Below are 15,761 nucleotides of genomic sequence, written 5' to 3'. Positions count from 1 at the left end.
TGGTGGTCACTCCTACCAATACTGTCAGGGACAGATGTATCTGCAACAGCTGGATTGGTGAGGGGGAGGTCAAGGTGTTGGTTCTCTCACCACTTGTTGCAGGCCAATCTGGCAGTTGTCCTTCAGGAGTTGGCCAGCTCGATCAATAATGGTGCTACTAAGCCACTGTTGGTGATGGACATTGATGTCCCTCACCCAGAGTACATTCTGTGCTCTTGCTACCCTCAGTGCTTCCTCCAAGTGGTGTTCAATGTGGAGGAGTTGAGGGATGGTGCTAGGTGGTAATCGGCAGGAGGTTTCCTTGCCCATGTTTGATCTAATGTCATGAAACTTCATGGGTCCAGAGTCAATGTTGAGGACTCCTAGGGCCACTCCCTGCCAACCGTATACCACTGTGCTGCCACCTCTGATGGGTTTCCTGCTGGTGGACAGGACATGCCCAGGAATAGTGATGTAGGGGCCTGAGAGATTGTCTGCAAAATATGATTCAGTGAGTATGACTGTACCAGGCTGTTGCTTGATTAGACTGTGGGACAGCTGTCCCAGTTTTGGCACAAGTCTTTGCAGGGTTCACTGGCATGGTGTGCCTAGGTCAATGCTGTTACTTTTTGACTTTTCTGTAGCGGTTTACAACTGCATAGCTTACTAGGCCATTTTAGAGGGCAGTTCACAGAATCACATTGCTGTGGGTCTGGAGTCACATGGAGGCCAGACCAGATAAGAGCGACAGATTTTGTTCCCTGAAGGACATTAGTGAACCAGATGGGTTTTTACAACCATCCAGTAGTTTCCTGGTTATCATTACTGAGACTAGTTTTTACTCAGTTCCAGATTTATTAATTGATTGAATTTAAATTGCACCAGCTGCCGCAGTGGGATTTGAGCTTGTGTCTCTGAAGCATTAGTTCAGGCCCCTAGATTACTAGTCCAGTAACATTACCACTTTGCTATCTGTTCCCTTTAATATCTTGGAAACTTTGATCAAATCACCCCTTAACCGTCTAAATTCCAAGGAATACAACTGTGGTTTGTATAATCTCCTCTTGTAATTTAACCCTTGAAGTCCAGCCATTCCCCTGTCTGCTACTTTAGGCACGTTTTCAAAACAATTTCAATCAGATTCATGGCCTACACTTTACAAGTCCATGCTGGCTGTCCCTGATCAGCTGAAAATTTTGAATGTGTTTAGGCATTCTATCTTTAATTAGTAGAACAGAACTTGAGAATTGCTGAAAATAGAGACGTTGTTGAAGCTTTTCGTCTTGCACTCATCAGGACAATATGCAAGAATAACCAATGTCAGGGGAAAACAACAACTTATACTGTATGAAAAGAGAATGTTGATTGGTTGGCAAGTGAACTCTGGTAGAAGTGTTGCCATGGAGAATGCACCAGTTTACGGTGACTGACAGTTAACTGCCAGGCTGTGTTTGAAATTTAAACCAGGCAGCTTGTCTCTGGTCAAGGCATTGCCCTGAGGAATGTATCAGAGAATGGCTGTCACTTATTTTGTTCAGCTGAAACAGGCGCAATGTGTGTACATGTTCTTCCTGTCTGCAAAGAACAGGGCTCTGTGCATTCATATATGTAGCTTCCTCCATGGCAATGCCTCTACCAATCGGAGTTCACTTGCCAACCAGTCAGCACTGTCTTCTTATGCAGTATAAGTTGTTTTTCCCTTGCATTTGTTATTCTTAGATATTGTCCTCATGAGTGCAAGATGAAAAGCTTCAACATGTCTCTATTTTCAGCAATCCTATCCTTAATTATAAACACTAGCAATTTCTGGACAACAGATGTTAGGCTAATCCTTGGTTTTCTCCCCCTCACCTTTTCTGGAATAGCTGAGCAACATGTGCAACTTTCCATTCTAAAGGAGCCATTCCTGAAGGGAGAGAACTTTGGAAGATTATAGTTAGGGTATCTGCAATGTTACTGTCTTCCTTTAAAGCCCTGGGATAGAAACTATCTTTTTTTCTGGGGACTTGCCACTCTTTCGTGCCATTATATTCTTCATTATTACATTTTGCTTTGGTTAATTTTGGTGCGTCCCTGATCCTTCGTATGTCTGCAATACTATCCTCTTCCTCTACTGTAAATACTGACGCGAAGTAATTATTCAGCCCGTCCACCATTTCCTTATTTTCATTTACAATATCACATCAGTTTTCAAGGAGTCGGCATTGCTCCTGGTCATCCTTTTTTTCCGAATACATTTGTAAAATGTTTTTGTTGATTATGATATTCCTTCCAAGTCTCTCTCATACTCACTTTTTGTAGCTCGTACCATCTGTTTTGTCATCTTTTGTTCTTTGCATTTCACTAGGTTGCCAGGATCCTTGCTTTTCTTGCATTTTTGTGTGCTCTTCCATTTGGCTGCGTTTGCTGACAACGCAACCAGTAGGTGACACTGTACTAGCACATGCGCAAATGCAGCCTCATCCACTTAAATGTCACTGTCTGCGACGTTCAGGCAGCTGCCAGGATTAAAGATGGCGCTGCTCAATTTGTCACAGAAACAACTTCAACCATGGCAGCGCACAGTGGACATGTTTGATACTGGGGGAACATTGTGCTGTTTAAAGTCTCATCAGAAGGACAGCACCTCTGATAGCGCTGCACACTCTCTGTAATTTTGTGAGGTTTCAGTGCCATCCCTCTCTCCAGCCGCTCACTCCCCGCCCCCCCCAATCCCACTCTCCTGCCACTCATTCCCTGCTCCCCTCCCCACCCACCCCCATCGGGGGAAGCGAGGAGCGATTGGCCTGGAGTGAGTGGCCAAGGGGGGGGGGGGGGGGTGAAAAGAGTGTTTTCTATGCATGTGCCTGTTAGTCCTGGCAAGGTAAGACGTAGGCTGCACATACGCAGCATCTCGGAGAGCAGGAGACCGTTTACATATGTGCACAGCTTGGAGCGCTCTGATGATGTCAGTGGGCCACTGCGTTGTCAGGAGTCACTTTGTTTTCTTTTTAGTTTTATTTTGTTTCTTACCTCTTCATTTGTCCATGGCTGCTTTTTTTTTTCTTGGCAAGTAGAGCTCTTGCTCCTTAGGGGTATAAACTAGTCCTGAATCACTTTAAATTGTTTTTGAACACCTCCCACTGATCTATTGTTTTACCAACCAACAGATTTTTCCAGTTTACTGAGGACAGTCTCTTATCTCATCGCATTGAAGTCAGCCTTTCCTAAATTTAGAATCTTCGCTGTTTCACATTTCTCCCTCTCAATTGTTATGTTGAACACTCAGACTTTGATTCTTTCGGCATTCCTTTTTTTCCTTTTTGGCCTCCTTGTCTCGAGAGACAATGGGTAAGCGCCTGGAGGTGGTCAGTGGTTTGTGAAGCAGCGCCTGGAGTGGCTGTAAAGGCCAATTCTAGAGTGACAGACTCTTCCACAGGCGCTGCAGGTAAAGTTGGTTGTCGGGGCTGTTACACAGTTGGCTCTTTCCTTGCACTTCTGTCTTTTATTCCTGTCAACTGCTGAATCTCTTTGACTTGCCTCTCTTTAGCCCCGCCTTTATAGCTGTCCGCCAGCTCTGGCGATCGCTGGCAACTGACTCCCACGACTTGTGGTCAATGTCCCAGGACTTCATGTCACATTAAAAAGCTTAATTTCTAAATTTTTTTTTTAGAAGTGCACAGTTGGGTGAGGGACCAGTGCAAGCTTAGAGCCTGTTGTAACATGCCCAAGCAAGATGGCATGTATTCAGGAGGAGGATATGAAAATTAGTTGGGAGAAAAAAGCAGCACTTTTAACAGACTGTCAAGGCACTTTTTCTTTTAAAGAGCCATATCAAACTCTTGAATTCATAGTAAAAACAAAGCGCTGGAAATACTCTGCAGGTCTGGCAGCATTAGTGGAGAGAGAAACAAAGTTAACATTTCAGGTCGATTTCATTGACCTTTCAGCGACCTAAAATGTTAACTCTGTTTCTCTGTCTACAGAGGCTGCCAGACCTGCTGAGTATTTCTGGCATTTTCTGTTTTTAGTTCAGATTTCCAGCATCTGCAGTATTTTACTTTTATTTTGAATCCATAGAATGGTTTCAGGGCTACCATATAATCTTGGGATTCAGGTGACAACAGTGTGACGTGAGGGTTGGTTGTTTGTGTACCGTCCACCAATTTTATTTTATTATTCAATAATAAACACAAATTTTAATTCAATTATCATTAGTTTTGTTGGCCTATAATTCTGTTAGTGTGGGCAATACCATGGTGCTTGAACCTGTTAGTGCGGGCCTGGTTAACAGGACTATACACAAACTTTATTTGGATATTTGAGATATTTTGCATATCAAGCCAGTAGTATTGCTGCAATTACTAATCTAATGGCGAGGTTTAGATTTTGTGTCTAGCATCTTCATTTGCTGACTTGCTATACTGTATTCAGGGCCTGCCTGAGCGAACACAGGTAGATTAGCATGCCATGAATGCATTAAATTGATCAAGTTGAGTGAATTCTGTCAGATTTCTGAAGGAGTGCACAGTGGCATGGTGGTGCATTATTGATGTATAAATTAGATTATTTTTCAATAAAAACTCAGTCCAAACACCCACTCGATGAAATGTGTGGAATTTCCAAAGCTGCATATTCAAAGTAGCCCTGAATATTGATATCCCTTTTATTCTTTTATGAGAGACCAAATATGTAAATATATCTGGGTATTCAGTTTGCCATTTACTGGAATATTTGAACCTAGTACTTGGTTGGTCTGTTATAGCACCGTGGTGTTTCTGGTATTTTGAAAATAGATTGATGTGAAATAAAAACAGATAATGCTTGAAATACTCAGCAAGTCATCTGTGGAGGGAGGCGGTGGTGTAGTGGTAATGTCACTAGACTAGTAACCCAGAGTCCCATGCTTATGGAAGATAGTGGAATTTGAATTCAGTTAATAAATCTGCTAGTCTAGTGGTGACCATGAAACCATGGTTGGTTGATGTAAAAATCCATCTGATTCACGTAATGTCCTTTCAGGAAGGAAATCTGCCATCCTTACCTTGTCTGGCCTACTTGTGACTCCAGACCCACAGCAATGTGGTTGACTCGGAAATGCCCTCTGAAATAGCCTAGCAAGCCACTCAGTTATACCAAACCGCTACAAAGTTTAAGGAAAAGGAATGAAACCCGACGGACCACCCGACATCAACTTAGGCACCAGAAACAACAACGGTAAACCCAACCCAACATCTGGAGGCTAGTGCCAAAATTCGGAGAGTCCCACAGACTAATCAAGCAACAGCCTGGCAGTCATACTCACAGAATCAAGCTGTGCAAACAATGTTGCAGACATCACTACCAGCAGCCCTGGGACAGGACATACCCACCAGAGGTGGTGGCACAGTGGTAGACAGTCAGGAGGGAGTTGCTCTGGGAGTCCTCAACATTGACTCCGGACCCCATGAAGTCTCATGGTATCAGATCAAACATGGGCAATCCTGCTGATTACCACCTACCACCCGCCCCCCCGGATCCCCTGGGCTGATGAATCAGTGCTTCTCCATGTTGAATACTAATTGGAAGAAGCACTGAAGGTAACAAGGGTGCAAAATATACTCTGGGACTTCAAAGTCCATCATCAAGAGTGGCTCGGTAGCACACTACTGACTGTGCTGGCTGAGTCCTAAAGGACGTAGCTGGTAGATTGGGTCTGTGACAAGTGGTGACTGAACCAACAAAAGGGAAAAACATACTTGACCTCGTCAACACCAATCTACCTGTTGCAGATGCATCTGTCAGTATTGGTAGGAGTGAACACTGCACAGTTCCTGTGGAGACAAAGATATTGAGGGTACCCACCATCGTTTTGTGTGGTACGACCACCGTGCGAAATGGGATAGATTTCAAACGGATCTAGTAACTCAAAACTGGGCATCCATGAGATGCTGTGGGCCATCAGCAGCAGAATTGTATTCAGCCACAATCTGTAACCTCATGGCCTGGTATATCCCCCGCTCTACCATTGCCTTCAAGCTGGGGAACCAACCCTGATTCAATCAAGAGTGTAGGAGGGCATGCCAGGAGCAGCACCTGGCACACCTTAAAATGAGGTGTCAACCTGGTGAAGCTACAATCCAGGACTACTTGCACGCCAGACAGTGGAAACAGCATGCAATAGACAGGCTAAGCGAGCCCGCAACCAACGGCTCAGATCTATGTGCTGCAGTCCTGCCGCATTCAGTCGTGAATGGTGGTGGACATTTAAACAACTGACAGGAGGAGGAGGCTCCACAAATATCCCCATCCTCAATGATGGGGAAGCCCAGCACATCATTTGGGGAGGGCAAACAAAGCAAGGGAATACACAAAGTGAGGATATTGAGAGGGGTAGAGGAACTGAGAGACCTTGGAGTGCAAGTCCACAGGTCCCTGAAGGTGGCAGGCCAGGTAGGTAGAGTGGTGAAGAAGGCATATGGAATGATTTCCTTTATTGGCCGAGGTATAGAATACAAAAGCAGGGATGTACTGCTGGAACTGTATAAAACACTGGTTAGACCACAGCTGGAGTACTGCGTACAGTTCTGGTCACTACATTACAGAAGGACACAATTGCTCTGGAGAGAGTGCAGAGGAGATTTACAAGAATGTTGCCAGGGCTTGAAAGTTGCAGCTATGAGGAAAGGTTGGATCGGCTGGGGTTTTCTTTAGAACAGAGGAGGCTGAGGGGTGACCTAGTGTACTAGGCCCAACCAGCTTCAGCTGCTTTATCAATGTCCCTCCCTCCATCATAAGGTCAAAAGTGGGATGTTTGCTGATGATTGCACAATGTTCAGCACCATTCGCAACTCCTCAGATACTGAAGTGGCCCTTGTCCATATCCAGCAAGACCTGGACAACATCCAGGCTTGGACCGATCAGTATCAAGTAACATTCGCGCCAGACAATGACCATCTCAAACAAGAGAGAATCTAATCATCTCCCCTTTGGCGTTCAGTGATATTACCATTGCTCTATTGCCCACTATCAACATCCTGGGGGTTACGATTGAACAGAAACTGAACTGGACCAGCCATTTAAGTACTGTGGCTGCAAGAACAGGTCAGAGGTTGGGAATTCTGCAGCGAGTAACTCATTTCCTATCTCTCGAATGCCTGCCCACCATCTACAAGGCACAAGACAGGAGTGTGATGGAATTCTCTCCACTTGCCTGGATGGGTGCAGCTCCAACACTCAAGAAGCTTGACACCATCCAGGACAAAGCAGCCTGCTTGATCAGCAACCCATCCACAAACATTCACTCCCTCCAGCACCGACTGTATACCATCTACAAGTTGCACTGCAGCAACTCACCAAGGCTCCTTCAACAGCACCTTCCAAACCCACAATGTCTACCACCTAGAAGGACAAGGGCAGCAGATGCATGGGAACATCACCACCTGCAAGTTCCCCTCCAAGCCGCACGCCATCCTGACTTGGAAGTATATCACCGTTCCTTCACTGCCACTGGGCCAAACTCCTGGAACTCCCTTCCTAATACCCATGCCACATGGACTGCAGCAGTTCAAGAAGGAAGCTCACCACCACCTTCTCAATGACAATTAGGGATGGGCAATAAATGCTGGCTTAGCCAGCAACGCCCACATCCCATGAACGCAAAACAAAACAATTAGCCTTTCAGGTAGATGAGCTTTCATCAGAATTGGAAAATGTTAGCGATGTGACAGGTTTTAGATGCATGAAATATGGTGGGGGGGGGGTGCAAGGAGAACAAAAAGAAAAGTCTGTGTTAGGTTGGAAGACAGGAGTAATTAAATGACAAAAGGGTTGATAGTGCAAGGCAAAGGGAGATGGTAATGGGGAAAGTGAAGAAATCAAATATAGTTCTGGAGGAGGTGTAAATGCCAATAGCCAATTACCAATAGTTGCTGTCCAAAAGAATGGGAGCTGTGGTTAGGACCTAAAAATGTTTAACTCGGTGAGTCTGGAAGGCTGTATAATATCTCATCAAAAGATGAGTTGCTGTTCCCTATGCTTCCACTGAGCTTCATTAGAACAGTGTAGGAAGCCAAGGATAGCAGCGTCAGATTGGGATGGAGAATTAAAATGACAAGCGATTGGAAGCTCATGGTCATGCCTGCGGACTGAATGGAGGTGTTCCGCAATTTGTTCACCCACTCTGTTTGATCTCCCCAGTGTAAAGGAGACCACATCGTGAGCAGTGAATACAGTATACTAAATTGAGGTAACTTGATGTTGCAGTGTTTGGGGTCAAGACAGTGGGAAGGGAGAAAGTAAAGGGGCACCTTTTGCATCTCCTGGGCTTGCACAGGAAGGTGCTGTGGGAAGAGGGTGTTGGTGATTGGGGAGGGGAGGCTTGTTTGGTGGAAATGGAGGATGGTTCATTGAATGTGAAGGTGGATGGGGAGCTCCATCGTGGTTCTGGGAGGGAGGGGAAGGGGTAAGAGCAGAAGTGTGGAAAATGGAACAAAGGCAGTCGAGGGTCCTGTCAGCCATGGTGGAGGGAAAAAAGAAAGTTTATCAGAAACAGAACAGATGAGACGGAGACTGAAAACCTGGGACGATGAAATAGAGTGCTTTACAGGAAGCGAGGTGGAAGAAAGTGTATTTACATTAGCTGTGGGATCTGAAGTTACCCATGAGCATCTCTATTTTCATTTTCACCCGTCAGGTCACCAAAGGATAGCATAACTACTTTATTGTCAGAACAAAATGGTTTCTCCCACTCCCCCCACATTCCATTCTGCTGGTGAAATGTGTGTTTGCTTGATGCTTTTCTCTCTGCCCTTTTTTCTGCTCTTGCCACACCCCTCCATTGTGACTTGCCAGAGATTGCATGTAATGAATAAACTCAGTACGCCTGTATTTTTGAGCTCCTGTCTTGTTGAAACTCGATCATCTGTTGGACCTTGTGTTAAATTTCAGCATTTAGCTATGAGGAATTTGGGGCATTTTTGGCAGATGAAGCTGTGCAAAGTGACCAAATGCTAAGGCTTGTTTTATTTTTCCTTCCTGGTCATCCATTAAGGTGAAGAAATCTGTCAGCTTCTTCCACGTGTAATTGCTGGGGATGTGAAGATATTGTAAAAATGTATAATGTTATGACCCTCAGTTTTTGACTTGACAGAAATTGTTTTTCAGTTGTGACCTTACTACATCAGTTTTGAATCGTTACTGATTTCATTGCATCCAGCTGCTTGTTTTTGAAGTTCTTATTGACAGTGTCCTCAGAGACGATGAACCTTTTGGGAAAACACACCATCACATGTTTGTCTATTTCTGTACCTTTTATTCAGCATGTGTACCATTACTTTAACTGTTATGTATTAAAACTACACACAGGTTCTGGAAGAGACTGTGGTTCGTTAGAAATCTGGTCCAAATAACTTAAAGGCAAAAATTCAATGAGACGCCACCCACTAATTTATCTTTTGAAATCTGGAAAATATTAGTCAAGTTTTTGAAAAACACTTGCCTTTTACATCACTCTGATTTCTGTAATTTTTTTTCACAAGTATGAGTCTTATAACAGTTGAATAAACACAAATGAAACATCATCAATTTGTGAAATGTGAAGCAGAACAGTGGTGCAGTGATGGAACAGAAATAGTGCCTGAGCTCGTGTCTGAGTCCCCACATATTTAATTGCCAATCTCTGTTTGTGGAGAGGTGCTGAAAAGGATGAAGTCCTTCCTTACAGAAGAGTGTGAGCCTCACTCTTGCACACCTTCTAGGGACCATTCAGAGGTCAAAGGTGGTGGTTGCACAGGAGGTCGCCTCCCCATCTTAAATATCCAGAGAGACCTAAAAAAGGAAAATAAGCTCAAATCTCTGTGTATAGTTGAAGTGGTTGTATGCGATGAGGTTGCAACAGGTACTGGAAAAGCCCCAGTTTATATTCATGGCTTGCACTGTTAGTTGATATCTGGAGTGATCAGGTCTGACTGTCACTGGGCTAAGAAGGGCAAAAATCAGCCAGGGTTCCTGCTTCTGATGATCATATGAAGCTGTGGATGTTATTTATTTGGAGATACAGCACTGAAACAGACCCTTCGGCCCACCAAGTCTGTGCTGACCATCAACCACCCATTTATACTAATCCTACATTATCCCACCTTCCCTCAATTCCCCTACCACCTACCTATACTAGGGGCAATTTATAATGGCCAATTTACCTATCAACCTGCAAGTCTTTGGCATGTGGGAGGAAACTGGAGCACCTGGCGAAAACCCACGCGGTCACAGGGAGAACTTGCAAACTCCGCACAGGCAGTACCCAGAATTGAACCCGGGTCGCTGGAGCTGTGAGGCTGCGGTGCTAACCACTGCGCCACTGTGCCACCCCAAAAAATATGGAACTCTTCACGAATTTGCGTGTCATCCTTGCACAGGGGCCATGCTAATGTTGGCCAAGGTCGTGCTTGACTTTGCCACTGTGGCTATGAAAGGTGCTACTTAAATGCAAATATTTTCTTTCTGGATGTGTGTAGCCCATTGACACTCCTTTATTTAGGCTTGCATGTGAAGAATGGCCTCTTTGGTGAGCTACAGGGTGACTGGTGCTCCAGGAACTGTACCAAATATGTCAACACGTTCGAGAGGAACAAAAAATAAAGTAAAATGCAGAATTCTTTTAGCTGTGATCTATAAGCATTAGAGGAGTTATGTGTGAATATTTGTTGTAGCTAATGTAGATGGAGCAATGTAGCTGGCAGATTTGTCACTGTAAACCTACAACACCTGTATTGACCTCCAGAAAATCCATAATGTGACCTTCCCTTGCAATCTGGCTGAGTTTTTAAAAATTCATTCATGGAATGTGATGTTACTGGCAAGGCCAGTATTTATTGTCCAACCCTAATTGCCCTTGAGAAGTTGATGGTGAGCTGCCTTCTTGAACTGCTGTGGTGTAGATACACCGACAGTACTGTTGTGAAGCTTGTTTTTTATTAAGACGAGCAAAAATGTCTTATTGAGACTCAAATTTGCTGCTTCAGGGTAATTATATACCAGTCTGAAATTCTTTAGACTTGTTCTTTCACAAATGGCTTCCCTTTCCCAGAAATTGTAATTAAGTTGATTTTTGAAGGAAATCACACTAATTGCTATGTCACTATCACAGTGGGAACTGCTACATTTGGGATGAAAAATAGCGCTTGATCTTAAATCTTCCACTTGTATTGCCCGATCTATCATCTCAAAAAGCACAGAGGAAGTGTCCCAGCCCTGGCAGCAGTGGATAACAGAGACATGAGGTTGATCCGTAGTGTCAAGTGACTGAGTTATAAAGAAAGCTTAAACTTACTGTTCACCTTGAAAGGAGGCTAGTGACAGACTACCTCATAGTTGTATGTAGGATACTAGGTGGATTACAGGGTTCAACCTTTAGTACCATACAAGAGGGCAGAGTTCCAAACCAGCAAAAGTGTTCAGGACTGATCCAAGTGAGCACTCCATGCAGGTAATTCATATTTGGAGCGCAGTTCTGGGAAGGATAGTGGAGGTAAAATGGGAATTATTTGAGACTGCATTATGGGGACATATGTGGAAAGATAACCAGATGGGCTGAATGAACTCCCTTATTTGTACTTTTTGTGTCATTCGGCTACAGCAGGGCAGCTTGTGTGGAGTTTATTGCAACAAACATAATGTTATACAACAGAATATGCTTCCTCCATTGGTTACTTTGTTTCGATAGTGTGGAATTTAAAAAATGGCAATATGTTCATTATTTAGAGGTGTATTACTTAGGGTCCTCTACACATCTTGGGAAATCAGGAATAATTTCCTTCTGTGCAAGCTTAATAGTGTCAAATGAGGAGATGCCTTAAATAGATAACTACTCTCAGTTTTTCTATGAAGTAGTAATAGCTGGTTTGGGGACCAGAACATATTTTCAGTTGTTAAAATCCATGTACAACAAAATAAGGTAAGAATGCACTTGTGCAAATCTGGGGAACTCATCACCTTCTCAAAATTCTACCCTCTTCAGATGTTTCCTCCTGTTCTTGCTCCAGGATTTGGTATCATTCAAAGGTGCCTGCTGCTTCACCATGAAAGAAGTAAGGTTTACAAGAAAAACTGCACTAAAAATCAGTATCATTTGAAATTTTAGCAGTTTCTTTCTGTGTTAACTGTAGCAACCTTTTCAGACTCATCAAATGCACCTGGTGTTCCACACGGGACTACAAGGGTTAGGGTATGTAATAAAATATTAAAAGGATTTCTGATTTGTGTTTACAAACAAAATCTCTTTCAAAAATCAGCTTTAAATTTTCATCCACTTTTGGACTATTTTAATGGTTTAGAATTCTTAAATATGATCCTTTAAACAATCTGTTGTGTGGGTTGATTTTGATTTGTTCTGAAATGCACCCTGCTGTAAGTAGGTCAACAAAAGGCAGGCATGTGCTCAAAGAGCACTAATTCCGCCCCTTAAACCAGAGGCGACTGTTTTTGTCCTGTTTACAACTGATGGAATTATTTTGGCGTCATGTTTCTACAGCTTTTATTTCATTTTATTGCATCAGTTGGGTGATACAGTGGAAAGTTCAGAAATTACTGCATTAAATACTGGGCATTTAAGATAATGGCAAGATGCTACTTTGGAAGAGGCAATTATGCTTTCCCCATATGGGAGATTCTTGCTCTTATCATGATTTTCCAAAGAGGTTTGTGTTCGCAAGCATAAGCAAAACTATAATTCTTGCTTTCTGCATCCTAGGTTGAAATTTTAGCCCTGATTTAAAGACACATGGTGTCCCTCTAGCACAGAGCTCTGCTGAACACTATCTGCACCAAGTTATGTACAACTGACATTCATTTATAGTTCATCAGCATAAACACTGAATTCCCATTCTCTTCAAAAAAAAATCTACCATTTCACTTTTAGCAACTTTGTAAAGAGCAGATTTGACAATGACCGAAATATTAGTGAAATCACCTTGCTGAAACGAATACGACCTCTTCAAGAGTGTGATGTTCTACGCAGGCTCAATGTTTAGACATTTTCCAATAGGGCACTTTGGTTACTGTTTTTCATAGTGAATTGTAATGACTGAGATAATCCTACTAGCAAACTTTTTTTTATTTTTGCTGCTTCTACTTATTGTAGTCCTTTTCTTTCTGTATCTTCTCCAACATTCCCACTAGAGCAAGAAACTGGACTTGATTTTAAGTCCACCAGCAGCTCCTACTCAACAGTGAGAGCTGCTTCATGGCCCTAGCGCTCTTCCAATTGTACTTCATTTTTATTGAAACAATCAGACTTTGTATTTAAAATATGGGTTGACACATTAGTAATCAAATTATTGGACTGTTACTGGCCCTGATTTTAAACTAATTAAATAGAAAAAATAGTTGCAATGGTACACCAGGTAAATGGCACATATGGTGTAGTGTTGAGCCATTCATATCTGCATTGCCCTAGATTTCATCCCTAGTCTGTATTGATTTACGTTTTGGTGACCATTTGGGAAATTACTGTTAGCCTAAGTATTCCTAGGCAATAAAAGGAGAAGAATTTGGATTCTGTCTTGTGTTCCCTGTGGAGAGATTAAATTTTGTGCGAATATTGGTTGAAGGCAGGTTTGAGCTTGCCTCCATGGTAAAATACCCTGCCAAATTCATTTTCTTGCCCATCACCTAAAGAACAGCCAGCTGATGTAAGAGGGTTCCGATGCCCATGAAACTATAATCCAGTGTGACATGTGAGCTTCAGAGGGAGAAAGTTGGAAAGGCAAAAAAGAACAATTATAACAGAGTCTAGATGAAAGTGTTTTCATCAGGGCACATCCTGTGGAAAAACTTGGTGCACAACTTGACTTGCCTAGTTCCAAACAATAGCCTATTACATGGCCAATAAATGAACATTATTCACCTAATGTAGGCTATGAATCCTGAAGGTCCTGGAAGTGTATAAACAGATATGAGGTTCCTGAATGCAGCCCATGCAGACATGTAGGAAAGACATCTATTGCAATTTTCCTTCAGAAAGCAATGGCTTGGATTTTATGGTCGGCGGCAAAGGAATGGCGTTCACCGTTCAATATGCTTACAGCTGGCCACACGCTTTTTGTGGACTTTTGAGCGGCAACGTGCTGTCATTGTGCATTTGATCAGCACAATGCTCTCTACAGGGTGATCTGTGGCACGTGCGAGCAAGCAACAGTGTGGCATTTCAAGCAATCCTCCTTGAGACATGCAGAGTCTAAACCATGGACTATAAATTAGAATATTTAATTCATTGTAAAGTCATCTCTCTATTTCTCTTTTTATAGAAAAAGATGGGCTTAAGAGAGAGATGAGACAAAAAAAATTAAAAAATAATAAAACTCTCCAGCAGTAAGAAATGAGACTCCACACTTGTAAAATTAAATTTTGAGTGCCAGAGAGTTTGCTTGACCGTAATTAAGACTTATCATGCATTTTTAAAAAATCACTTAAACCTGAATGTATCAGCCTTAACTGGTGGGTAACTACAGCAACTTCATGATCTGATATGGATTTCAGTGCCAAGTCTATCAGCCAGGCATTGGTGCAGTGCAGTCTGTGGAAGCACAGGGCAAATTGGATATCCATGTTTAACTGTGCAAGTGATAGATTTGTAACTTGCTGTCTGGTTTACTCCATAACAACTGTGAATGCTGTTATCCTCACCTTAGTTCTTAACTCCATCTGGGCCAGTTTTGTAGCTGGTATACAATTATTGCAGCATATGTCTCTAAGGCACGAAGTCATCCTGTCTTAAAAAATCTTTTATCTTAAGTTATCAATAAATGAAATGCAAATGAATCAAAAAGGACCAATGGAAAATGAATACCTGACAGAAAATTAACCAGTCAAATGCCCCAATTTTCTTTCAATGCTATTGATAACATAACTTGTCAGTGTTGTACTACTTGCTGTTAATTTACACATTTTTATCTGTCTTTTTCCTCTTCTGTCGGGTGAGTGTTTGTTTGTAGCTAGAACAACAACTGATGGTTCTGCTGGTAAGTGGCGAGGGGAGGGAACACAGCTGCCAGAGTTTGAGGACTATAGGGCAGTGGATAGGATATAGGGTTGAAGGAGGCTCTGGAGAAAGGGTAGAATGAGGCCATGAAAGGATTTATAATCGAGGATTTGGATTTAATGCCTTGGGAAGTGAAGTCAGTGGTGGTTGGTGAAGATGGATAAGCAAAACTTTGTGTGGGAAGGTTGTGGTTGGCAGATCTTTAGTTAAGTTAGAGTTTGTATAGCGAGAAATTCAGGAGGCTTAGCAAAGAGAATATTTGAGAAGTTGAGTCTTGAGGTAACACAAGCATAAATGGGAGGGTTTGAAGCTCAGCCCGATCAAACGAACACTGAGGTTATGCACTGTTCAGTTTGGGTTGACTAGCTGGGCAGGAATGGAGTCAGGCAATGGGACAAAGTTATTGATGGAAGCAAACTAAAATGTCATTGGTCTTCCCAGTATCCAATTGGCAAATTGTCGAGCTCATCGTGACTTCATATCGGACAAGCAATCTGAAAATATAGACGTAATTATAGGTCAAGGTTGGTGGTAGAACTGAGTGTCATCAACATATATATGGAAACTTGTCCCATTTCCAGAAAATGATATTGCCGTCAGGAAAAGGAAGAATCCAAAATGGGACCTTACACAGAAGGTCATTTGGAGTTGAAAGAAAAGCCATTGCTTAGGGACAAATAGGAGTGGAACCAAACATAAGGACAGAGAAAATAGGAGCAGGAGTAGGCCATTCGGCCCTTCGAACCTGCTCCGCCATTCATTATGATCATGGCTGATCAACTCAGTA

General features: G+C 42.8%; 1 protein-coding gene and 1 pseudogene across 14 annotated transcripts in view; one reads left to right on the top strand and one right to left on the bottom strand.

Moving 5' to 3' along the window:
* Nucleotides 1-15,761, top strand: part of LOC137353490 (RNA binding protein fox-1 homolog 2-like) — a 342,023-nt gene that overhangs the window by 151,120 nt on the left and 175,142 nt on the right. The gene's annotated exons all lie outside the window — the stretch shown is intronic.
* Nucleotides 10,308-10,368, bottom strand: LOC137354851 (U6 spliceosomal RNA; annotated as a pseudogene).

The sequence above is a fragment of the Heterodontus francisci genome, chromosome 41 (assembly GCF_036365525.1).
Source record: "Heterodontus francisci isolate sHetFra1 chromosome 41, sHetFra1.hap1, whole genome shotgun sequence".
Classification (NCBI taxonomy): domain Eukaryota; kingdom Metazoa; phylum Chordata; class Chondrichthyes; order Heterodontiformes; family Heterodontidae; genus Heterodontus; species Heterodontus francisci.
Note: the sequence above shows the minus strand (reverse complement) of the source record. Positions and strands in the feature narration are given on the sequence as shown.